This window comes from Heterodontus francisci, chromosome 25 (genome assembly GCF_036365525.1).
Source record: "Heterodontus francisci isolate sHetFra1 chromosome 25, sHetFra1.hap1, whole genome shotgun sequence".
Taxonomy (NCBI): Eukaryota; Metazoa; Chordata; class Chondrichthyes; order Heterodontiformes; family Heterodontidae; genus Heterodontus; species Heterodontus francisci.
Window position 1 is genome coordinate 41,923,663 of NC_090395.1, and position 25,990 is coordinate 41,949,652.

The 25,990-nt window shown below is 44.6% G+C and overlaps 1 protein-coding gene across 3 annotated transcripts in view; it reads right to left on the reverse strand.

Annotated features, from left to right (window-relative positions):
• The window catches only part of LOC137383841 (neuron navigator 1-like), a 719,754-nt gene that overhangs the window by 658,411 nt on the left and 35,353 nt on the right, over positions 1-25,990 (reverse strand). Inside the window, exon 1 of one of the 3 annotated variants that reach the window (XM_068057135.1) lies at positions 1,223-1,335. The exons of the other annotated variants lie outside the window; for them this stretch is intronic. The gene's annotated coding sequence lies outside the window, so the exon portion shown is untranslated. Of the gene's footprint in view, positions 1-1,222; positions 1,336-25,990 lie in introns of those variants that run through there. 3 annotated transcript variants of the gene reach the window in all.

The window sequence follows — 25,990 nt, forward strand, 5'->3', positions numbered from 1 at the left end:
AACATAATAAAACATCCCAAGATGCTTTACAGGAGCATTATTTTAAAAATGTGACAGGTAGTAAAGAAATAGAGGAAGGTGAAAGTATAGGGCTAGGGCAGGGGGAAATTTTGGAGGAAGTTTGGTCCAGTGAGCAAGGGGAGGGAGAGATACAGCAGTGGCAGTTGATCGTATGGTCTCAATCTTAGTGACAAAGAATCCATGAACTCTTTACACTTGCTATTGGAGATGAGGGTGAAAAGGAAATGGGAGAGGGGTCGAAGAAGATGCTTTGTTTTTGAGCAAAGAGGCCAGGGGTTATTGTTGCATTCTGAAATGGTGCTGGAATAGTGAGCAGTTTTTGCAGATGAAAGCAGGATCAGGTACTGTTTTTTTGTGATCCAGCCAGATCTGGAGGTGAATGGCTAAACCAGTCTGTATCCCTTATACTTTACGGAACAGAGATGAGGGCTGTACTGGGAGAATGGCCAGTGTGAGACAGAGTAATGGTTTTAATGAGGACTAGGGCATTAAAGCTGGAGGTGAGTGAGTAGCTGATCAGTAGCTGCAGAAATGTGCAGTGAAATGACAGCCAAAAGCTAGACAGATGGGATTTTGAAAGTGCCGTTTTAAGGCAAACTGGGAGAGTTTTTTTTCCAAGGGCAGACACAGAAAGAAGTAAGTTGGGAGGGGGAAGGGGAATGTGGGTGGAAGGCAATACAAAGAAGTGATCAGTGATGGCCTTATCTGTGATAAACACGTTGGGAAAGGGGTGTGCTTTCATAGGAATAGATGAAAAGCAATAAAAAGATTTCAGACGGAAGTATAAATACAAAATATTACTGAGCATGTAGACATCTTAAATGTAGAAACAGCTTAGACATGCCAAATATACCTGCATACAACATTCATGCTGTGTGCAGAAGCTCTGCCCACACCTTGTGAATGTACAGGGGCATCATAAAGGACTTGCTGTGGTCTGGCAATAGCCCAAATTGTTTACATGTTACAACTGAAAACAGAACTAATCTCGTTAACAGACCAAATAATAGGTAACAATAGATTTGTACAGTTGTATAAAATACAATTCAGAATACATAATAAATTCAAACACCAACAACTTCTGTATCCATAGCTTCAGTTAAGAAGGAACATTAACTTCAGTGGGTGAAAATTTTAAATAAAGGAAAACAGGCCATATTCACATTTACAGTACTTTATTTTCCTTAGGTCTCCATCATACCTTATAATGCTTTATTCCACTTTTCATTTTAAGGTCATCTTTTTACACAGCTGCTGCAAGCTGCTTGACTGCAGTAAGCACAAGCTGCTTCATTCCGTTTTAAAAATGGACGTTGATTTTTTTCTCTGCTGGAGTAACTAGGCCTTGCCTTTCTTCCAATACGCATGCTATATTTTAATACATTCTTTCCGAAGGGAAATTTGGTCAGACACTGCCCCCTGTTGCTCAATCTTAGATAAGCATTAGAAATACACACAAAGATTCCAATATTTTCATCGAAAATGCAGACATTAGTAACATGACCATGCTCCACCTGCTTCTCTCTGGTCAGAGAGAACACAATGAACTCCCCTCTCCTGACATAAAGAGCATCTGTCACCTCTCTTATGGAGCAGTGAATGGCAAACTGGGAGATGATATATATATTGCCTGTTCCAGCCTGGAAGCATCTGAAAGTTGGGCAATTCGGGGCCACGGTCACATTCACAGCCACTGGCAGCACCGTCCTTCCCCTTCTGAAGCTGCAGTTCTGGTCGCAAGAGGTGGCAGAGTCTATGAGCACTTCTTTCATAAAGTGCATACGACACATATTGTGTCTTACTTAGGTGGAAGAGAAAGTGCTCATGGAAGAAGCGGGGTAGATAAGACCTCCACGCAAGAGCCCTTCATTTCCCCCACCACCCCACCTTTCCTCTGCAAGCAGCTTGTCCTCTTCTTTGTTGCCTCTGGTCCATCTCTTGCTCATGCTGTAACCTATTGTTTACAACAATAGCATCTACAACTGGGAGAAAGTGGTCAGACCAGAACCCTTGCAGTCACAATCACGATCTTCTCTTTGTGCAGCACCATGCACTGTTGACTTCACCAACTTTAGCCAATTCGTCAAACCACCAAACACTTCCAAGCAACACACATCTTCAGCTGTGCATGTTTAAAAGAGGGTGTTAGCTGGAACGCTGATGTTGGAAATGGCAGCGCTGGTGTCAAATCAAGATTACATGCACCGATGGCGCGATCTGCCAACCCTGCATACTGCTGGCACACACTCTTAACATCTGTGTTAACGCCCTCACAAAGATGGTGTCAGTGCACACCATGTTCGAAATGCACTTACAACACTTGGTACTAAAATGGCACCCATAGTACCAAATCTGTGAGCACCACGAAGCCCAATTTTGCAGCCATAATGCCCAGAATGATGAAGCAATTAAAGGTTGAAAAAGTCACTAGTCCTCCTTGAACCACTGTCAAAAACTTTCAGATGAAGCCCCTGTTCAAATCATTTGGTAAATCTGTAAGGTTACAGCACTATAATTGCTTACCTTACTGGTAAGGTTCAAAAACATTAACATAACTGGCTCCTAGCATTAAATTTATATAACAGCAACAACTTGCATTCATATAGTGCCTTTAATGTAGCGAAATGTCCCCCAAGGTGCTTCACAGGAACCTTATCAATTAAAATATGGGACTGAGTCACATAGGAGATATTAGAGCAATTGACCAAAAGCTTGACCAAATAGGTAGACTTTAAGGAGCATCTTAAAGAACAAAAGAGAGGCAGAGAGGTGGAGAGGTTTAGGGAGGGAATTCCAGAGCTTAGGGCCGAAGGCAGAGCCGCCAATAGCGGAACGATTAAATGTGGGAATGCGTAAGAGGTCAGAATTGGTGGAGCGCAGATATCTCAAAGGGTTCGGAGAAGTTTACAGAGACAAGGAGGGGCAAAGCCATGGAATAATTTGGAAACAAGGATGAGAATTTTAAAATCGAGGCATTGCTTAACCAGTAGTCAATGTAGGTCAGTTGGTGTGAGTTAGGATACTGGTTGCAGAGTTTCTGATGAGCTTAAGTTTATTGAGGGTGGAAGATGGGAGGCCAACCAGGGACTGAATTTGAAGGGCCGCCTGGAGACGAGGTCGGAAGCGGGGAGGCCATAGAATTGCTATGGGAGGCAAGGGGCGGAGGGCCCATCGCAATGCAATTTTGTCAGGGGCAGGATAGGCTGAAGACGGCCTTCCCACCCAGAGGCCATTTCAGGCCCTTAAGTGTTCTATTACTGACCACCGAAGGGCCTCTTCCTGCCGCTGCTGGGATTTAAACAGCAGCTTGTAGGGGTGGGGGGGAGGGAGGGGTGCTCTGCCATGTAGGAAGTTAGCCCAGTAAAACAAGGTGACCTCCCTGTGGTGTTGAGGGGTGCGGCTTCTCCGTGGGCAATATATGGCCCATGGAAGGGCCCCCGCTGGGAAAAACGCCACTGATGTAGCCTCCATCACCCTGCACTATACAGCCACCCTCCTGGACACCACTCACCAGGACCTGCTGGTCTGGCCCTGGCGACCCTGCCTCACTCACCCTGGGTTCCGGCTCCATCGCTGGGTCTTGGTCCAATGTTTCTTGCAGTACTGGCTGTGGCCACTGTTCCCGGTGGCGATGCTGGCCCTCTGATTGGCTGGCAGCTCTTGGAGGCGGGATCCCTGTCTTTGAAGAGCTGGGGATCCCAACACCAGGAACTTAGTACCTGAGCGCTGGCAGATCGTGTTCAGGGTTCCCTTAGCATTTTTGGCCCGGTGCCAGGAACCCCGCCAGCACAACAAAATCCAGCCCCTGCAGAAATGCATTGAATAGACTAGAGGTAACAATGGCATTGATGAGAGTTTCAGCAGTGGATGAGCTGAAGCAGGGATGGAATCGGGCAGTGTTTTGGAGGTGGAAATAGGCAGTCTTAGTGTTGGCGTGAATATGTGGTCAGAAGCTGATCTCTGGGTCAAATATGATACTGGGCTGGATTTTCCCAAGCTCTCGCATCAGGCTCCGTGCCAGGGGGAGGAGGGGGGCCGAAAGGTGGGGCCAGCAGCGGTCCACCACGGAGGCTGACGCCGGAAGGGTCCAGCCTGATCCTCCTGGCGGTGGTGAAGCCCCATGACAGCCACCCCACCGATGGGCGACGGGACCTGGATTTCAATATTTAAATTAATACATCATTTTAAATGAACTTACCTTCAATGTTCTGGACCCGCCACGATCTTCGGCGCAGTGGCTGGCAGTCCCGCACCTTCAGTCCCCGCCTGGGGAAAACCGGCGTGACACTGGTGGGGAAGGGGAAGATTTAAGATTTTCAGTGTGGGGGGGAGGGGCAACGGGGGTCAAATAAACATTATGGGTATAGAGAATGGTGGGAAGGGATGAAATTTAATCTTTGTGCAGTCTGGGGGGAGAAAGATCAGATTTAAAAGGTACGTGTTTGGGTGGGGAGAAAGGGGAAGTAGTTAATGTAATTGTTATTGGGGGTGGGAAAGGGGCATTAGAAATGTATTTAATAAATTTTGGGCGGTGTATCTTTAAGAATTCAAATTGACTGGCAGGGCTGGCTGCCCTTTAAAAAGGGCGCCAGCGTCTATGCACAGGCAACTGATGCCAATGCCAGTGATAGACAGTCCGCCCCCCTCCACGAGATGTGGGAGGGGCATCTGCCCCAGCTATTTAAATGAGCCGCCGCGCGTGATATCAGAGCGGCTCTTTGGCGTGCAGCCCTTTCTTGAACTCGCCGCTGAGATCGGCGATGGGCTTTTAAACTCCAGCCCAGGATGTTTGCAAACAGTCTGGCTCAGCCTCACACAGGTGCCAGGGAGAGGGGTGGAGTTTGTGGCTAAGGAGCAGAATTTGTGGTGGGGACTGAAGACAATGGCTTTGGTCATCCCAATCTTTAATTGGAAGAAATTTCTGCTCATGCAGGATAGATAGAATGGATAGGTAAGAATGGAACCAGGCAAGTGCATCCCAAACAGCTGGACGATGATGAAGCTGCATTGGAGGAGGATGGTGTGGCTAACCATGTCAAAGGCTGCAGACAGGTCAAGAGGACAAAGGGAGATTGTTTACCATGGTCACAGTTGCACAGAATGTCAATTGTGACTTTGGTAAGTGCCATTTCAGTAGTGCGGCTGGGCGAGAAACTGATTGGACGGATTCAAACATGCAGTTTAGGGAAAGCCGGGCACAGATTTGGGAGGCAAGAACCTGGGAGAGGAAAAGGACTTTGATGATGAGGTGACAATTTGCAAGCATGGAGAGGGTCAAGGGTTTGTTTTTTGAGAGGGGTGATGACAGCAGATTTGAAAGACACGAGGACAGTACCTCAGGAGACAGAACTGTTAACATTATTAGATAACATGGGGACCAGAAAGGGAAGTTGGGTGATCAGAGGTTTAGTAAGAATAGGATCGAGGCAGCAAAAGGTAGGTCTCATGACAGGATGAACTTGGAGAGGGCACCAAGGGAGATAGGAGAGAAACTAGAGAAAGATACAAGTGCAGGGCTAGGGCAGGGGAAGTCTTGGAGGACATTTGGCCTGACGGGCTAGGGGGGAGGTAAGCAGCAGAGGTAGCTGAACAGATGGTCTCAATCTTAGTGACAAGGAAGTCCAAGAACTCCTCGCACTTGTTGGATGTGAAGGTGAAGGAGGGAGTGGATAGGGGTTTAAGGAGACAGGTTGCAGAAGAGAAAAGAAATCAGGGTTATCTTTGCATTCCAGGATCATCCTGGAATAATGAGCAGTTTTGGCAGATGAGAGCAGTACCCAACAGCGCTTGATGTGGTCCTGCCAGATCAGGCGATGAATGGCTAAACAAGTTGTCTACCATATACATTCAAGCCTGCGTCCCTTGGACTTAAGGGAACGGAGATGAGTGCTGTACCAGGAACACAATTAGGGTGAGAGAGCAATGGTTTTAATGGGGGACTAAGGCATCAAAGGTAGAGGTGATCGTCCAGTTAAGCAGATTGGTAGCTGCAGAAATACCATTGTGAATGAACAAAGCATCACCTGATGTGTGACTGAGTGAAATACACAAAGAAGTGTTGTATCTCAGTATAATATAATTTGAACCTTTTTAACATTGGATTTAAATGGAAAGAGTGCAGGTGCTTGATGTGGGAAGAGGAAGAAATACAAGCAGTGTTATTGGGGTCTAAAGAGGCATTATGCCATTGCATCCAATTTTCCTTTGTGTTGTGCCCAAGAATTAGGCCCCAAGAGTCTAAACCCAGGAAACTCCACACTATAGTATTTTTCCCTTCATTTACTTCATCAATTAAAATAAAAGCTGCACTGCAGCATACTTGCACACTGCTATTCTGAGAAAAGGGGGCAATTGGAAGGATGCAGCAACTGGTGTGGGTACCATTCAGAAAAGAGGAACTTGTTCAGAGTGCATAGAGTCTGCCTATTCCAGCACATTTAATAAAAATTAAACCAACAAATAAAGCACCACAATTTTATGCAACAAAAAAAATGTTTGTACAAATTCTTTTGAAACTGGCTACTTTGGAACCAGTAAATAGTGAAGCATGTATCAATTGATAGTAACCACAACACAGTCCTCGAGCTGTAAACTATGTAAATATGTGCTTTGTGGCTTACACTTTGAGCATCTGTCGTCCTTTCAAGTTTCTTCTCATTTACACAAGTTACCACCCACCAGCATCACCGAATTCAGATTTCTGTTAAATTTCAAACATTTTTCATTTCACCTGAACATCATTAATTTTCACCCATGCATACATGATCAGAATTAGCAAAACACGAAACAACACTGAACCCCTTTACGCAGCAACACAGCATCAAAGTTCAATCATCCATTTTCATTTTTCATGACTGTGGTTTGATATTTCCAAACCTGCTGTTTTTCCCCCCTAGTTCTCTGCTCCTCTTCCAGACAATTCCAGTCGAATGAGGACCATATACAGAACTTGATTTTTTTTTGCACGGCCATAATACACCAACTGAAAACATGTTTTCACTCACCACACGTTATGAACATATGATTGCATAAGTTGTGTGTGACCAGGAAAATAGCACTGTAACATTGTAATCCTGTACAATTCTTACAATTTTGCTGATTTGTCCCCATGCAAGCCATGTGATATTGCATACCAATCAGATGCTAACACTAGCCGACCTTAAGCAAGTGGCAGCAGCAAACAATCAGGTTCCCGAGTATAATATAATTCGGACCTTTTTAACATTGGATTAAATGCAAATGCATTTAATTGCATTCAGCCAATCCGATTCACTCCATGTGGTATCAAGAAATGGCTGGAGGCACCGGATACTGCAAAGGCTATGGCCCTGACAAAATTCCAGCAATAGTACTGAAGATTTGTGCTCCAGAACTAGATATGCCCCGAGCCAAGCTGTTGCAGTACAGCTACAACACTGGCATCGATCCGGCAATGTCAAAAATTGCCCCAAGTATGTCCTCTACACAAAAAGCAGGACAAATCAGACCAGGCCAATTACCACCCTATGAGTCTATTCCCGATCATCAGTAAAGTGATGGAAGGGGTCGTCGACAGTTTAATCAAGGGGCACTTTCAGCAATAACCTGCTCAGTGATGCTCAGTTTGGGTTCCGCCAGGGCCACTCAGCTCCTGACCTCATGACAGCCTTGGACTAAACATGGACAAAAGAACTAAACTCCAGAGGTGAGCTGAGAGTGACTGCCTCTGACATCAAGGCAGCATTTGACAAAGTATGGCACCAAGGAATCTAAGCAAAACTGGAGTCAATGGAATCAGGGGGAAAACTCTCCACTGGTTGGAATCATACCGAGCACAAAGGAAATGCTGTATTTTTTTTTCATTCATGGGATGTGGGCGTCTCTGGCCAGGCCAGCATTTATTTCCCATCCCTAACTGCCCTTGAAAAAGTGGTAATGAGCTGCCTTCTTGAACCGCTGCAGTCCTTAGGAAGTAGGTACACCCACAGTGCTGTTAGGAAGAGAGTTCTAGGATTTTGACCCAGCAACATTGAAGGAACGGCGATATAGTTCCAAGTCAGGATGGTGTGTGACTTGGAGGGGAACGTGCAGGTGGTGATGTTCCCATGCATCTGCTGCCCTTGTCCTTCTAGGTGGTAGAGGTCACGAGTTTGGAAGGTGCTGTCTAAGGAGCCTTGGTGCGTTGCTGCAGTACATCTTGTAGATGGTACACACTGCTGCCACTGTGCGTCGGTGGTGCAGGGAGTGAATGTTTGTGGATGGGGTGCCAATCAAGTGGGCTGCTTTGTCCTGGATGGTATCGAGCTTCTTGACTGCTGTTGGAGTTGCACCCAACCAGGCAAGTGGACAGTATTCCATCACAGTCCTGACTTGTGCCTTGTAGATGGTGGAGAGGCTTTGGGGAGTCAGGAGGTGAGTTACTCACCGCAAGATTCCTAGCCTCTGATCTGCTCTTGTAGCCATGGTATTTATATGGCTACTCCAGTTCAGTTTCTGGTCAATGGTAGCACCTAGGATATTGATAGTCGGGGATTCAGCGATGGTAATGCCATTGAACGTCAAGGGGAGATGGTTAGATTCCCTCTTGTTGGAGATGGTCATTGCCTGGCACTTAAGTGGCAAGTAACATTCGAGCCACACATCAGCACAAGGTTGAATATTGTCCAGGTCTTGCTGCATTTCTACATGGACTGCTTCAGTTATCTGTGGAATCACAAATGATGCTGAACATTGTGCAATCATCAGCGAACATCCCCACTTCTGACCTTATGTTTGAAGGAAGGTCATTGAGGATGCAGCTGAAGATGGTTGGGCCTAGGACACTACCCTGAGGAACTCCTGCAGTGATGTTCTGGAACTCAGATGGTTGACCTCCAACAACCACAACCATCTTCCTTTATGCTAGGTATGACTCCAACCAGGGGAGAGTTTTCCCCCGATTCCCATTGACTTCAATTAAGTTAGGGCTCCTTGATGCCATATTCGGTCAAATGCTGCCTTGATGTCAAGGGCAGTCACTCTCACCTCACCTCTGGAGTTTAGCTCTTTTGTCCACGTTTGAACCAAGGCTGTAATGAGGTCAGGAGCTGAGTGGCCCTGACGGAACCCAAACTGAGCTTCTCTGAGCAGGTTATTGCTAAGCAAGTGCCGCTTGATGGCACTGTTGATGACACCTTCCATCACTTTACTAATGATTGAGAGTAGGCTGATGGGGCGGTAATTTGCCAGGTTGGACTTGTCCTGCTTTTTGTGTACAGGACATACCTGGGCAATTTTCCACATTGCAGGGTAGATGCCAGTGTTGTAGCTGTACTGGAACAGCTTGGCTAGGGGCGCGGCAAGTTCTGGAGCACAGGCCTTCAGTACTATTGCCGGAATATTGTCAGGGCCCATAGCTTTTGCAGTATCCAGTGCCTTCAGTCGTTTCTTGATATCACGCGGAGTGAATCAAATTGGCTGAAGTCTGGCATCTGTGATGCTGGGGACTTCAGGAGGAGGCCGAGATGGATCATCAACTCGGCACTTCTGGCTGAAGATTGTTGCAAATGCTTCAGCCTTATCTTTCGCACTGATGTGCTGGGCTCCCCCACCATTGAGGATGGGGATATTTGTGGAGCCACCTCCTCCAGTTAGTTGTTTAATTGCCCACCACCATTCACGGCTGGATGTGGCAGGACTGCAGAGCTTAGATCTGATCCGTTGGTTATCGGATCACTTAGCTCTGTCTATCGCATGCTGCTTACGCAGTTTGGCATGCAAGTAGTCCTTGTAGCATCACCAGGTTGACACCTCATTTTGAGGTATGCCTGGTGCTGCTCCTGGCATGCCCTCCTGCACTCTTCATTGAACCAGGGTTGGTCTCCTGGCTTGATGGTAATGGTAGAGTGGGGGATATGCCGGGCCATGAGGTTACAGATTGTGGTTTGAGTACAATTCTGCTGCTGCTGATGGCCCACAGCGCCTCATGGATGCCCAGTTTTGCATTGCTAGATCTGTTCGAAATCTATCCCATTTAGCACGGTGATAGTGCCACACAACACGATGGACGGTATCCTCAATGTGAAGGCAGGACTTCGTCTCCACAAGGACTGTGCGGTGGTCACTCCTACCAATACTGTCATGGACAGAAGCATCTGCGGCAGGAAGATTGGTGAGGACGAGGTCAAGTATATTTTTCCCTTGTGTTGGTTCCCCCACCACCTGCCGGAGACCCACTCTAGCAGCTGTGTCCTTTAAGACTCGGCCAGTTCTGTCAGTAGTGGTGCTACCGAGCCACTCTTGGTGATGGACATTGAAGTCCCCCACCCAGAGTATATTCTGTGCCCTTGCCAACCTCAGTGCTTCCTCCAAGTGGTATTCAACATGGAAGAGTACTGACTCATCAGCAGGAGGTTTCCTTATCCATGTTTGACTTGATGCCATGAGACTTCATGGGGTCCAGAGTTGATGTTGAGGACTCCCAGGGCAACTCCCTCCCAACTGTATACCACTGTGCTGCCACCACCTCTACTGGGTCTGTCCTGCCGGTGAGACAGGACATACACGGGGATGGTGATGGCAGTGTTTGGGACATTGTCTGTCAGGTATGATTCCGTGAGTATGATTAGGTCAGACTGTTGCTTGACTAGTTTGTGGGACAGCTCTCCCAACTTTGGCACTAGCCCCCAGATGTTCGTAAGGAGGACTTTGCAGGGTCAACAGGGCTGGGTTTGCCATTGTTGTTTCCTGTGCCTAGGTCGATGCTAGGTGGTCCGGCCGGTTTCATTCTTTTTTATTGACTTAGATACAACTGTTAGATACAACTGAGTGGCTTGTTAGGCCATTTCAGAGGGCATGAAAGAGTCAACCACATTGCTGTGCTCTGGAGTCACATGTAGGCCAGACCAGGTAAGGACAGCAGATTTCCTTCCCGAAAGGGCAGTAGTGAACCAGATGGGTTTTTACAACAATTGACAATGGTTTCATGGCCATCATTAGACCAGCTTTTAATTCCATTTTTATTAATTGAACTCAATTTCCACCTTCTGCTGTGGTGGGATTTGAAGTCATGTCCCCAGAGCAATACCCATGGGTTGACCTCCTGGCTTGATAGTAATGGTAGAGTGGGGGATATGCTGGGCCATGAGGTTACAGATTGTGGTTGAGTACTGCTGCTGATGGCCCACAGAGCCTCACGGATGCCCAGTTTTGCATTGCTAGATCCACTGACAATATCACTACGCCACCGCCTCCACCGATTGTTGGAGGTCAATCATCTCAGTTCCAGTACATCACTGCAGGAGTTCCTCAGGGTAGTGTCCTAGGCCCAACCATCTTCAGCTGCTTCATCAATGACCTTCCCTCCATCATAAGGTCAAAAGTGGGGATGTTCGCTGATGATTGCACAATGTTCAGCACCATTCACGACTCCTCAGATACTGAAGCAGCCCATTTCTATATGCAGCAAGACCTGGACAATATCCAGGCTTGGGCTGATATGTGGCAAGTAACATTTGTGCCAGGCAATGACCATCTCAAACAAGAGAGAATCTAACCATCTCCCCTTGACGTTCAATGGCATTTCGATTACTGAATCCCCCACTACCAACATCCTGGAGGTTACCATTGACCAGAAACTGAACTGGAGCAGCCACATAAATACTGCGGCTACAAGAGCAGGTCAGAAGTTGGGAATTCTGTGGTGAGCAACTCACCACCTACAAGGCACAAACCAGGAGTGTGATGGAATACTCTCCACTTACCTGGATGGGTGCAGTTCCAACAACACTCAAGAAGGTCGACACCATCCAGGACAAATCAGCCCATGTGACTAGCACCCCATCCACCACCTTCAGCATTCACTCCCTCCACCGTCAACGCACAGTCGCAGCAGTGAGTACCATCTACAAGCTACACTGCAGGAACTCACCAAGGCTTCTTCAACAACACCTTCCAAACCCACGACCTCTACCACCTAGAAGGACAATGGCAGCAGATGCATGGGAACATGACCACCTGTAAGTTCCCCTTCAAGCCACACACCATCCTGACTTGGAACTGTATCACTGTTCCTTCACTGTCAAAATCCTGGAACTCCCTTCCTAACAGCACATTTGTTGTACCTATACTCCAAGGACTGCAGCGGTTCATGAAGGCAGCTCACCACCACCTTCTCAAGGGCAATTAGGGATGGGTAATAAATGCTGGCCTGGCCAGCGACGCCCACATCCCCCGACCGAAAAAATAAAAACATCACCTGCAAGTCGCACACCATCCTGACTTGGAAATGTATCATGTTACTTCATTGTTGCTGTGTCAAAATCCTGGAACACCCTCCGCAACAGCACTGTGTGTCTACTTAAACAACATGGACTGCAGCAGTTCAAGAAGGCAATTCTCAAGGACAATTAGGGATGGGCAATAAATGCTGGCCTTATCAAGGCCATCCACATCCCATGAACGAATAAAAAAAGTTAAACAGAAGGTTTGAAAAAAAATTATTTGCACACAGGGTTGTTAAAGTGCGAAATTCTTTGCCACAAACTATTGTGGAAGCAGAATTCTTAAATTCTTTAACAGGGAATTATTAAAGGGTATGGCAAACAAGCAGGACAGAGGGATTAGTCTGGATAACTTGTGAAGAAAAACATTGCTGTCTTTATGATCCATTATTGTTCTGCAACAAATCTACAATTAAACAGTGTCAGAAAAGACCATGTTAATAAAATTCTGAACATTGTAGCTAATATCATAGCATAAGGTTCATTCAATTCCGAAGCACGCAAAGAATTATCAAGGTGATAAGCCCAAATAGAAAGCATCCAACAGCACTAAAATCAATTTAGATCCAAGAGTGCACATTGGAAGAAATTTTGTCAAGCTGACCAGACTTTGCCATTCCAGTAGAAGAATGAAAAACACTGAATAAATTTCTAATCTAAAAAGTTAGAAGCATGAGCCTGGGAACTATAGGCCGACTAGCTTGACAGCTAAATACTCAATCTCCATAGACAGTTTTGAGGAAACAATGCAGACACTACAAAGAAGTGCCAAACCACACATGAAATACAGTATCTAGTTTCTTATGCTCTAAAAGCTAAGAGGCATTAGAAAGGTTTCAAGGAGACTGGATCTTAGATTAGTGAACTGAATGGCAAGCAAATGGAGTGCACGCTGATGTCGTTGTGTAGAGGAAAAACCAGCAAACATAAGTAGCTGAAGAAACCACAGGCTAAAATGAAAGCAGCCATTCCCAAAATGCACTTTTTTATCATTATTTCTGCTAATAAAATGACCGAGTCACATAGTTCTGCAATTGTCAGAACAAAAAAGTACCAAATTGGGATGTATTTGGAATACTGATCCTCTAATGCTGTTCAGTTATTTTTAAAGCCACTTAACTGGTATATAAATGCCCAGCAATATTTTTATACAGTGGCTGCACAGCAAGTTTGAAAGGTTAATTTTCCCCCATAATGTCCAAAATTTCTTTGTCAACTACATTATGAAAAACAGATGACAGGACCTTTGGGGGCTTTAAAGAAGGTTTCATTGAAGATTCATTGGAAGATGCCTGATATGACAGAATACAAAAGACTTGAAAAATCTGAGCTTTTTTTCAATAGCACAACTTTGTATTCTATGTTAGCCACCAAATACATATGGCTAATGGTGAATCCAGATGGGCTAACTGTATTTTTGATCAATAAATAAAATGAGCAATAGACACTGATGTTGGGCATGTGATCTCAGTACTCATATTTACATGTCATAAGAACATGAAAAATAAAAGCAGGAGTAGGCTATTCGGCCCCTCAAGCCTGCTCCGCCATTCAACAAGATTACGGCAGACCTGATTGAGGCCTGAACTCCACTTCCCTGCCTGATTCCCATTAATCTCAACTCCCTCGTAGATCAAAAATCTGTCTAACTCAGCCTTGAATATATTCTATCACCCACCTCCACTTCTGTCTGGGGAAGAAAATTCTAAAGATTAACGACACTCTGAGAAAGAAATTTTTCCTTATCTCCATTTTAAATGGGGGACCCCTTATTTTTAAACTGTGCCCCCTAGTTCTAGATTCCCCCATCTGTTGGCAAGATGTTAAGATGAAAGCAGCATTTGAGACTGCAAATTTGCAGACTGAATGGCGATAGATGTTTATTAAGTAAATATACATGTGAAGTACATTTACCAGTATTGTGTGTAAGCCATTTTCTACTAAAACATTTGGCTAAAATATTGTCACCATAGCCACGTCTCTGGCTAGTCAGCGATTTCTTTTTTTTTTGTTTGTTCATTGGATGCGGGTGTAGCTGGCTAAGACAGTATTTATTGACCATCCCTCATTGCCCTTGAGAAGGTGGTGGTGAGCGGCCTTCTTAAACTGCTGCAATCCGTGTGGGGTAGGTGCACCCACAGTGCTGTTAGGAAGGGAGTTCAGGATTTGACCCAGTGACAGTGAAGGAACGGCGATATAGGTCTAAGTCAGGATGGTGTGTGGCTTGGAGGGGAACTTGAAGGTGATGGTGTTCCCATGCATCTGCTGCCCCTGTCCTTCTAGGTGGTAGAGGTCACAGGTTTGGAAGGTGCTGTTGAAGAAGCCTTGGTGCGTTGCTGCAGTGTAGCTTTTATTTTCCACAATAACCTTTGATGTGGCACCTTATCAAAAGCCTTCTGGAAATGTAAGTGCAGTGCATTCCCCTTTATTCATAGCACACGTTACTTCTCCAAAGAACACCAATAAATTGGTTCAACATGATTTCCCTTCCACAAAATGATGTTGACTCTGCCTGATTACCTTGAATTTTTCTAAATGCTCTGCGATAACGTCTTTAATGATAGCTTCTAACATTTTCCCTATGACAGATATTAAGCCAACTGGCCTGCAGTTTCCTGCTTTCTGTCTCCCTCCCTTTTTGAATAAAGGAGTTGCATTGCCTATTTTCCAATCTAATGGAACTTTCCCCGAATCTAGGGAATTTTGGAAAATCAAAACCAACACATCAATTATCTCACTAGCCACTTCTTTTAAGACCCTAGGATGAAGTCTATCAGGTCCCAGTGACTTGTCAGCCCGCAGCTCCGACAATTTGTTCAGTACCACTTCCCTGGTGCTTGTAATTTTCTTGAGTTCCTCCCTCCCTTCCATTTCCTGACCTACAGCTATTACTGGGATGTTACTTTTATTTTCTATGATGAAGACTGATGCAAAATACCTGTTCACTTCATCTGCCATCTCCCTATTTTCCCTTATTAATTCCTCAGACTCACTTTCTATAAGACCAATGCTCACTTTGTTAACTTTTCTTTTTTAAATATCTTTCGATACTCTTACTATCTGTTTTTATATTTCTATCCAGCTTTCCCTCATACTCTAACGCTTCCCTCCTTATTAATCTTTTAGGAGTTCTTTGCTGCTTTTTATATTCTGTCCAATCTTCTGACCTGCCACCCATCTTTGCACAAATATATGCTTTTTCTTTAAGTTTGATACTATCTTTAACATTTTTAATTAACCGTGGATGGTGGGTCCTCCCCTTGGAATTTTTCTTTCTCGTTGGAATGTATCTATTCTGTGTATTCTGAAATATCCCCTTAAATATCTGCCACTGCATCTCTATTGACTTATCCTTTAACCTACTTTGCCAGTTCACTTTTGCTAGCTCTGTTTTCATGCCATCATAATTGCCCTTATTTAATTATAAAATACTAGTCTTAGACTCACTCTTCTCTCCCTCAAACTGAATGTAAAATTCAATCATATTATGATCGCTGCTGCCTAGGGGTGCCTTCACTATGAGGTCATTAATTAATCCTATCTCGTTGCACAATACCAGGTCTCCAATAGCCTGCTCTCTGGTTGGCTCCAGAACGTGCTGTTCTAAGAAGCTATCCCAAAAGCATTCTATGAACTCCTCATCTAGGCTACCTTTGCCCATCTGATTTTTCCAGTCTATATGTAGGTTAAAATCCCCCATGAGTACCGCTGTACTTTTCTGAAAGCACGCATTATTTCTTCCTTGATACCCCATCCTACCATGTGGTTACTGCTAGGGGACCTATACACTACTCCCACAAGTGACTTCTTGCCTTTATCATTTTTCATCTAGACCCAAACCACTTCTCCATCCTGGCTTCCTGAACTTAGGTCATGCTTCTCTATTGTGCTAATACCATCATTAATTTACAGAGCCATCCCTCCACCTTTTCCTTGCTTCCTGGCCTTCCTAAATGTCATGTACCCTTCAATATCCAGGTCCCAATCTATGCCATCCTGCAGCCATGTCTCTGTAATGGCTATCAGATCGTACTTATTTATTTCTATTTGCGCTATTTGGTACTTTGTCAAACACCTTTTGAAAGTCCATATATATCAAACACACTACCTTCATCACCATCTCCGTTACTTCATCAAAGAACTCAATCAAATTCTTCTTCTTGATGATGAGTTGTTTGAAGGTGGTTCAGGTTTTCTCCTATTCCCCACCTTTTGAATAGGATATTTCATATATAGATCAGCATAAAATTCCCAAAAAGAGTTAATAACCTCTGCAGTTACTCGTGTCAGGTTCTGTCTACCAGGTGATGGCTCACGTCTAATTTCCTTCATAGATAGGCCAGAAAACTACTGAACGCACCTATCTGCTCAGCATTTAATCCTCATCTATACTCTAATTTGAGGACTAATACATCATTAAAAATAACATTTTTGGCTTTCATCAAGAGGAGATTGGGATGTCCTGTTTTACTCTGAAAATTTAAGGGTTGATTTTGTCCCTTGGCTTTCTCAGTTTTCCCTCCCCTATTCCATGGGACATTGGTACCAATATTGGAACATGAAGGAGCTGTATCGCTGGGAGAACAAATGAGCCAGTAATGACCTACCATGGATGAATAAAGAAATAAGGGTAAAATTTAACCTAAAGAAAATGACATACACTAAGTAAATAGACAACAAAGGAGAAGATGGCAAAAGGGAATACAAAAAGGTTAGAAGAGATCAAAAAAGACATAAAGAGATTTAAAACAAAAAGGGAGATGATATTTGATAAACTAATAAAACTTAGATAGGATAAAAAAAACTGGATTGCATCTGTCCATAGGAAAAGAAGTTAGAGACAGCGAAGACACTAATATTTTTTTAAATAAAAATCATTAGAAAAGGGAATAGTGCCAAGAACTGGTGAACAGCTAATTTGATTCTTATATTTAAAAAAGGAGATAGAACAAGTCCAGGGAACCATAAAGCAAATAGCTTAATGTCAATGGCAGGAAAGGTAATGGAATCCTTATACAATGATGTAATAGAAAAACATCTTGAAACTGAAAATATAAAGAACAGTCAGCATAGATATTACAAGGGACGGTCATGCTTAACTAAACTTATTGAATTCTTTGAAGAAGATAGTCAAGGGTAACATAGTAGATGAAATACATTTGGATTTTCAAAAGACTTTTGGTAAGAGACCACATAGGAATCTCATGACTGTGGTCAGAATATGTGGAGTCAGATGACAAGTAGCAGAATGGATGGCAAGCTGGTTACAAAACAGAAAACAGAGAGTAGGGGTTAAAGGCAGTTATTCAGACTGGCAAAAAGGTGGGAAGTGGTGTTCCACAAGAATCGCTGCTGGGACCCCTATTGTTCACTATGTATATAAATGATTTGGACTCTAATTGGAAGTACAATTTCAAACACCAAATTAGGGTGTATAGTTTATTACAAAGGGAAAAGGCGACAAAATACAAGAAGGCATTAAAAAACTTTTTTTATTATTCATTCATGGGATGTAGGCATCACTGGCCAGGCCAGCATTTATTGCCCATCCCTAATTGCCCTTGAGAGGGTGGTGGTGAGCTGCCTTCTTGAACCGCTGCAGTCCATTTGGGGTAGGTACACCCACAGTGCTGTTAGGAAGGGAGTTCCAGGATTTTGATCCAGCGACTGTGAATGAACAGCGATATAGTTCCAAGTCAGGATGGTGTGTGACTTGGAGGGGAACTTGCAGGTGGTGGTGTTCCCATGTATTTGCTGCCCTTGTCCTTCTAGTTAGTAGAGGTCACGGGTTTGGAAGGTGCTGTCTAAGGAGCCTTGGTGCATTGCTGCAGTGCATCTTGTAGATGCTGCCACTGTGCGTCGGTGGTGCAGGGAGTGAATGTTTGTAGATGGGGTGCCAATCAAGCGGGTTGCTTTGTCCTGGATGGTGTTGAGCTTCTTGAGTGTTGTTGGAGCTGCACCCATCCAGGCAAGTGGAGAGTATTCCATCACACTCCTGACTTGTGCCTTGTAGATGGTGGACAGGCTTTGGGGAGTCAGGAGGTGAGTTACTCGCCTTAGGATTCCTAGCTTCTGACCTGCTTTTGTAGCCACAGTATTTATATGGCTATTCCAGTTTAGTTTCTGGTCAATGGTAGCCCCTAGGAAGCCCCCCAAACTTGCAGAATGAGTGTTTAATTGGTAAATGTACATCAATATAGATAAGTGTGAGGTGGTACATATTGGTAGGAAGAATAAGGAGGCTAGACATCTCCTTGTGCATGTCTAAATAGGATAGAGGAGTAGACGGATCTGGGGATACAGATACACAAAGCAGTCAACATAGTGATGCAGGTTAATAAGGCCATTAATAAAGCAAACAAAGCACTGGGTTTCATTTCCAGAGGGACAGAATTGAAAAGTAGGGAAGTTATGTTAAATTTGGATAGAACATTGAACACACTTGGAGTACTGTGCATGGCTTTGGTCTTCATATTATAAAAAGAATAGAGACATTGGAGAAGGGACATAAATGATTTACCGGGATGATACCAGAATTGCTCAGTTATACCTATTGTTACGGCCAGGTGAGGAGGGGGTCTCAGGCTCCCCATTCGCCCCTTCTCTTGACTGACCGCAACAGAGTTTATCCTTTTTTAACACAGTGATTGAACTTACCACCTCAGTAAGTGCCTGCTCCTGTTCCTCTAATGTGATTGCAAAAGAACCAATCAGATAGGTTTTCTTGAGTTTAACCAAGAAAGATGTAAGTTTGTTACTCTTTACACTCTAACCCGGTTAAAAATACTAAAAATGTGCCACGCATTCATGTACACATTCACACGAGAGTCACACACACACACAATTAGATTACAGAGGGAAAACAGATTTGGTGATTGGATTCAAGTCCGGCATAAATGGAATTTAAATACAGTTTGTGAGTTCAATAGTCCTCAGCTGAAATTGTATTCCTGAGGTCCTTGCTGGGCCATGTGCATGGTGGTGGGCTTGCTTTGCTCAGGGCTCCTAAAGGCAGAAGAAGGGATTAATTCTCATCCCAATTGCTGGCTGTGGCGGTCTGTAGGCTTGAGGGGGTTCCCAGTCACAGCCGGATGTTCTCTTGATACTTGCTGGGGAGAGAGAGAGACACCTGCTGCATTGATGGCTTTTCAGTTACTGCTCTCTGCTGTCTGAACGATAAAGGTTATAGTTTCTCCAGAGCTGCGCAGGCAGTCTCATGACTTTATCAAGCCCCTTTGTTTTTTTAAATTAGGTTTTTTCTGGAATCTTCTCTGAGATTCAAGGTGCTACAGGCTTCAAGATGTCCAGTCACACTTGGAGGGGGGCGGGGTTGGTTCCTTCAAAGTCAGTGGGTGTAGATGGCCCTGATGACCGTGTTGTAAGGCCATTCTAGGTAATTCAATCACGGAGCCAACCATTGTTCTGGCTAGGCTGGGTGAGACTTTTTGTCTCCAGTTTTAATCTTCTGGTGTTTCAAATGTAAACTGCAGTGGCCATCTTGGCTGCCAGTTTTTTAAAAAAGTTACTTGTAAGATTTTTCCATTAAAAGACTAATGTAAGGTTCCATCCAATGAAATTAATATTTCCCCTTTGACATATAGGGTTTTCATGACACTAATCAGGAACGATTTTTCCAGGCTGGATCTCCTTTCCCGAGAAAAGAAAAAACTGAGGGGTAACCTGAAGGGGTCTTTAAGATTATGAAAGAATTTGATAGTGTAGATATTATGTTTTCACTTACAGGGAAGTCCAGAACTAAGGGCTCTAAATATAAGATAGTCGCTACTAAATCCAATAGGGAAGTCAGGAGAACCTTCTTGAGCCAGACAATGTTTAGAATGTGGAACTTGCTTCCACAAGAAGTAGCTGAGACAATTAGGAGAAATGTATTTCAGGGGAAACTATTTAAACATATGAGGGAGAAGGAATAGCAGGATATGTTAATGGAGTTAGATGAAGAAAGGTGGGGGGAGGCTCGTGTGGAGCATAAACACTGACTTGGACCTGTTGGGCCGAATGGCCTGTTTCTGTAAATATAATGTAACTATGTATTCCAACTTGTGCTGAAAATCAACTTTTTTAAGGTTGTAAATCACCCACATCCTCAACTTTAAGTCACCTGTTCACAAGTAAGTGTAAAGACTGTTAAATTAGGTTCTCTCTACTGGTATATAGGAGGGCAAATTCTACCTCACACCATTCAGCCTAACAGGTCCATACCAGTGTTTATTCTTAGCATTTGAGCAAAGACATTCTTATTTTTACTCATTAGAACATTTAGAATTAAGCAATATAGTTAATCTATCATTTAAGATTAAGTACAATAACATTGAAAATATTGTTCACAATTTTAAATTAAACTACAATTGCTTTTCTTGGAATGATCCAGATCTTTCAGTGGTAATGACAGAGAAACTATCAGCTTTAGCCATCATTACTTCACTGAAACTGACAGCAATTTCTGGAGTCCACAAATGCACAGAATAATGCGGAAATCCAGAAGTTGCTGCCAGTGATTCTACACTTCGCCAGAGAGTGAGCTTTTGGGGCATCAATCCCACCCCTAGACCACAATCAATGGGAAATCTTTGAACTGATGGGAATTTCCACTCTTATGCTGTCAATCTTATTCTACACCTTGTTGAATGAAGTATAACTGGGTACTTAAAGGCTTACTAATTTCATAATTACAGCTAAACACCCCCACTGAAAAGCTAATTTTATATTCATGAAATGCCAAATTTCTCCATTATCAGATAAAAATTCCACATTTTTAAAACAATAAATTTTTAAAACTTTGTTTATCTTTATTTTAGCTGCTATTGTAATCCAACCATAAACATTTATCATGATATCTGAAATGTTAAATTAATAGTAAAAGGATTCAGTGCTTTTACCCTCCTGGGTGAATATTTCAATTTGATTGGCTGTTTACTCTGCTTGCTGACATCACTGCTGCTGCACGCCTGAAGATCCCCTCAATTTGGCACCAGATTTAAACTGTCATTGGGGAAGGGGACATGCATGCAACAGAGATGGCTAGATCTTTGTGGGCAACTTTCTTCGGGTGCCATGGCTTTGACACTGACTGAACAATTCCGGGCCATTGTGTCATCTATTCCACTTAGCATTTGCTTAAGTACCAGAGGTTATGGTATTATCTTCAAGTTCTTGTGGTCTTGGATCCAAGCAAACCAAAGCAATTAGCTACCAGGACCATCAAGAATTGAATTTCCTATTTTTATACCTAATAGCCTTTTGCAGAGTTTGGAATGCACTTTAATGGCCTTTGAGCTGCTTCATAAATATATATAATGTCTTTTCACAAAATCAGATGGGACCTTTCAGCCTTGCTCCTTCAAATACTCAAATCAATATAGGGACAATTTGGCAAAGTTCATTGGTTCTTTGAAACATGAATGACTTCAAGAAATAAAAAAATGTGCTGTAGATTGAATTGAGGTAATTTTAACCCCCAATAACAGATTGGTTTGGGTTTGATGAGAAGTTAAAATTTAAAACATTTCAAACCCAACCCCAACCCACCCACCTCCAATTTTAAGCAAGGCAGGAAGGGGCAGGCAGGAGCCAAATCTGCTTTCAGGGGGCGGGTCAGTGAGTAACAGCTTTTAAGGAAACTGTGTCCCTCCACTTTTATTGAATTTTTATTTTTAACCTAATTCGGCCGGTTTTCCCAAGCCTAAGAAACCTGGCGGGTAAAGAGAGGCGAAAAGGGCCCTTTCTGTAATGTAAGCTTCTTCTCAGCACTGCATGTGGGCCAGGAGAAATGGGGTGTTTCCCCCAGGCCAAAAAGGTTTACCTACTTCCAGCTGCATGATTGTTGAAAACTTCTGATCTCCCCTGCAAGATCTCCCCACCCCCCATCTCCATGATCTCATCCCACCTCCACGATCTCTGCCCCCATGACCATCTGCCCATTCTCCAACCACAATTTCTCTCCCCAGCAACCACAAGACTCCGCCCAGATATCATATGCACCTCTCCCTGACCCCAAGAACCCCCTCCCACCATGACCACTCCCAACCTGCTGTTTGGCTGCACTCTTGTGCCACAGTCTTTCCCGCCCAATAGCAGTCCGCCTGTCAATCAGGCTGGTTGTCAGGCAGGAAACTTGCAGACTTGCAGTAAATATCTGCAAGACATCCGGAACGCTGTCCAAAATATCTCCCTGGCCTGCCCCAATCTGAGAGAGTCTTCCTATAAATATCAAGGCCAAAGTCTTTTGTTGACCTCCAGCTTTTAAAAAAAAATATTGTCTTCTTACCTGGCAAACCTGCATTTATTGCCTATTCTTAGTTGTCCTGATGTGAGTAGTGAAAATTCTTCTTCTTAAACACAGCAACTGTGCTTATGGCACTCTCAATTGCTGTAGGTCAGGAACTCTGGGACTTTGAACCAAAGACTTTGAAGAAACATTGATCTATGTTCAAGTCCGGGTGTTCTGGAACTTGGTGGTAATGAGGGAGTGAGGCACAGTTAAAGTTACTTTGATGATGATTTACTTCAGTGAAACCAGTTCATCCTGCAGCGACATTCAATGTGAGTGTGGATATGAGTCCAGTGGCTAGAACACAATTCAAACTGGCCTGGATGGTGTTGAAGTTCGAACAGGGTTATAGCTGCACCCATGCAGCAAAGTGGTTCATAATCCATCACACTCCCGACTGGAGCCTTGTAGATGGTGGGGGAAGTTTTGAGGGGATCAGGTGATGAGCACAAGGTGCCCAGACACTCCCGGACTTTTGCAGTCACTGTATTGATGTGTATGGTCTGTTTTATGTTCTCATCAATGGTGACCCTGTAAGATGTTGATGCTGGGGAATAAGTGATGGTGATTTTGCTTATGATCAGGGGACTTTTTCTTGTTAGAATTCACATCTGGAACAATCTAATTTTTCAAGGATCCCAATTCCTTTTGTTAGGCCATCTGTGTTTCAGCGCTGCTCGGGGAGGCGGTGGCATAGTGGTATTGTCACTGGACTACTAACCCAGAGACCCAGCTCTGGGGACATGGATTCAAATCCCACCACAGCAGAAGGTGGAACTTGAATTCAATTAATAAATCTGGAATTAAAAGCTAGTCTAATGATGGCCATGAAACCATTGTCGATTGTTGTAAAAACCCATCTGGTTCACTAATGCCCTTTCGGGAAGGTAATCTGCTGTCCTTACCTGGTCTGGCCTACATGTGACTCCAGAGCACAGCAATGTGGTTAACTCTTACATGCCCTCTGAAATGGCCTAGCAAGCCACTCAGTTGTATCTAACCACGACGAAGTCAATAAAAAGGAATGAAACCGGACGGACCACCCAGCATCAACTTAGGCACTGGAAACGACAAGGGCAAACCCAGCCCTGTCGACCTTGCAAAGTCCTACTTACTAACATCTGGGGGCTTGTGCCAAAGTTGGGAGAGCTGTCTCACAGACTAGTCAAGCAACAGCCTGACCTAGTCATACTCACGGAATCATACCTGACAGACAATGTCCCAGACACTGCCATCACCATCCCCGGGTATGTCCTGCTCACCAGCAGGACAGACCCAGCAGAGGTGGCAGCACAGTGGTATACAGTCAGGAGGGAGTTGCCCTGGGAGTCCTCAACATCGACTCCAGACCTCATGAAGTCTTATGGCATCTGGCCAAACATGGACGAGGAAATCTCTTGCTGATTACCACCTCCGTCAGCTGATGAGTCAGTACTCCTCCATGTTGAACAGCACTTGGAGGAAGCACTGAGGGTGGCAAGAGCACAGAATGTACTCTGGGTGGGGGACTTCAATGTCCATCTCCAAATGTAGCTCGGTAGCACCACTACTGACCGAGCTGGCCGAGTCCTAAAGGACATAGCTGCTAGACTGGGTATGCGGCAGGTGGTGAGGGAATCAACAAGAGGGAAAAACATACTTGACCTCGTCCTCACCAATCTGCCTGCCGCAGATACATCTGTCCATGACAGTATTGGTAGGAGTTACCACCGCACAGTCCTTGTGGCAACGAAGTCCCGCCTTCAAATTGAGGATACCCTCCATCGTGTTATGTGGCACGACAGCCATGCTAAATGGGATAGATTTCAAACAGATATAGAAATGCAAAACTGGGCATTCATGAGGTGAGGTGGGCCATCAGCAACAGCAGAATTGTACTCAACCACAATCTGTAACCTCATGGCCTGGCATATCCCCCACTCTATCATTACCATCAAGCCAGGAGGCCAATCCTGGCTCAATGAAGAGTACAGGAGGACATGCAGGAGCAGCACCAGGCATACCTCAAAATGAGGTGTCAACCTGGTGAAGCTACAACACAGGACTACCTGCCTGCCAAACTGCATATGCAGCATGCGATAGACAGAGCTAAGCGATCCCACAACCAACGGATCACATCTAAGCTCTGCAGTCCTGCCGTGAATGGTGGTGGACAATTAAACAACCAGCTGGAGGAGGTGGCTCCACAAATTTCCCATCCTCAGTGATGGGGGAGCCCAGCACTTCAGTGCGAAAGATAAGGCTGAAGCATTTGCAACAATCTTCAGCCAGAAGTGTCGAGTTGATGATCCATCTCGGCCTCCTCCTGAAGTCCCCAGCATCACAGATGCCAGACTTCAGCCAATTCGATTCACTCCGCGTGATATCAAGAAACGCTGAAGGCACTAGATACTGCAAAGACTATGGGCCCTGACAATATTCCTGCAATAGTACTGAAGACCTGTGGTCCAGAACTTGCCTCGCCCCTAGCCAAGATGTTCCAGTACAGCTACAACACTGGCATCTACCCTGCAATGTGGAAATGCCCAGTTATGTCCTGTACACAAAAAGCAGGACAAGTCTAATACGGCCAATTACCGCCCCATCAGCCTACTCTCAATCATCAGTAAAGTGATGGAAGGTGTCATCAACAGCGCCATCAAGCGGCACTTGCTTCGCAATAACCTGCTCAGTAATGCTCAGTTTGGATTCCGCCAGAGCCACCCAGCTCCTGACCTCAAGAGGTGAGGTGAGAGTGACGGCCCTTGATATCAATGCAGCATTTGACCGAGTATGGCATCAAGGAGCCCTAGCAAAACTGAAGTCAATCGGAATCAGGGGGGAAACTCTCTGCTGGTTAGAGTCATACCTAGCGCAAAGGAAGATGGTTGTGGTTGTTGGAGGTCAATCATCTCAGCTCCAGGACATCATTGTAGGAGTTCCTCAGGGTAGTGTCCTAGGTCCAACCATCTTCAACTGCTTCATCAATGACCTTCCTTCAATCATAAGGTCAGAAGTGGGGATGTTCGCTGATGATTGCACAATGTTCAGCACCATTCGTGATTCCTCAGATACTGAAGCAGTCAGTGTAAAAATGCAGCAAGACCTGGACAATATCCAGGCTTGGGCTGATAAGTGGCAAATAACATTCGCGCCACTCAAGTGCCAGGCAAAGACCATCTCCAACAAAAGAGAATCTAACCATCCCCCCTTGACATTCAATGGCATTACCATCGCTGAATCCCCCACTATCAACATCCTAGGGCTACCATTGACCAGAAACTAAACTGGAGTAGCCATATGAATACCGTGGCTACAAGAACAGGTCAGAGGCTAAGAATCCTGAGGCGAGTAACTCACCTCCTGACTCTCCAAAGCCTGTCCACCATCTACAAGGCACAAGTCAGGAGTGTGATGGAATACTCTCCAATTGCCTGGATGGGTGCAGCTCCAACAACACTCA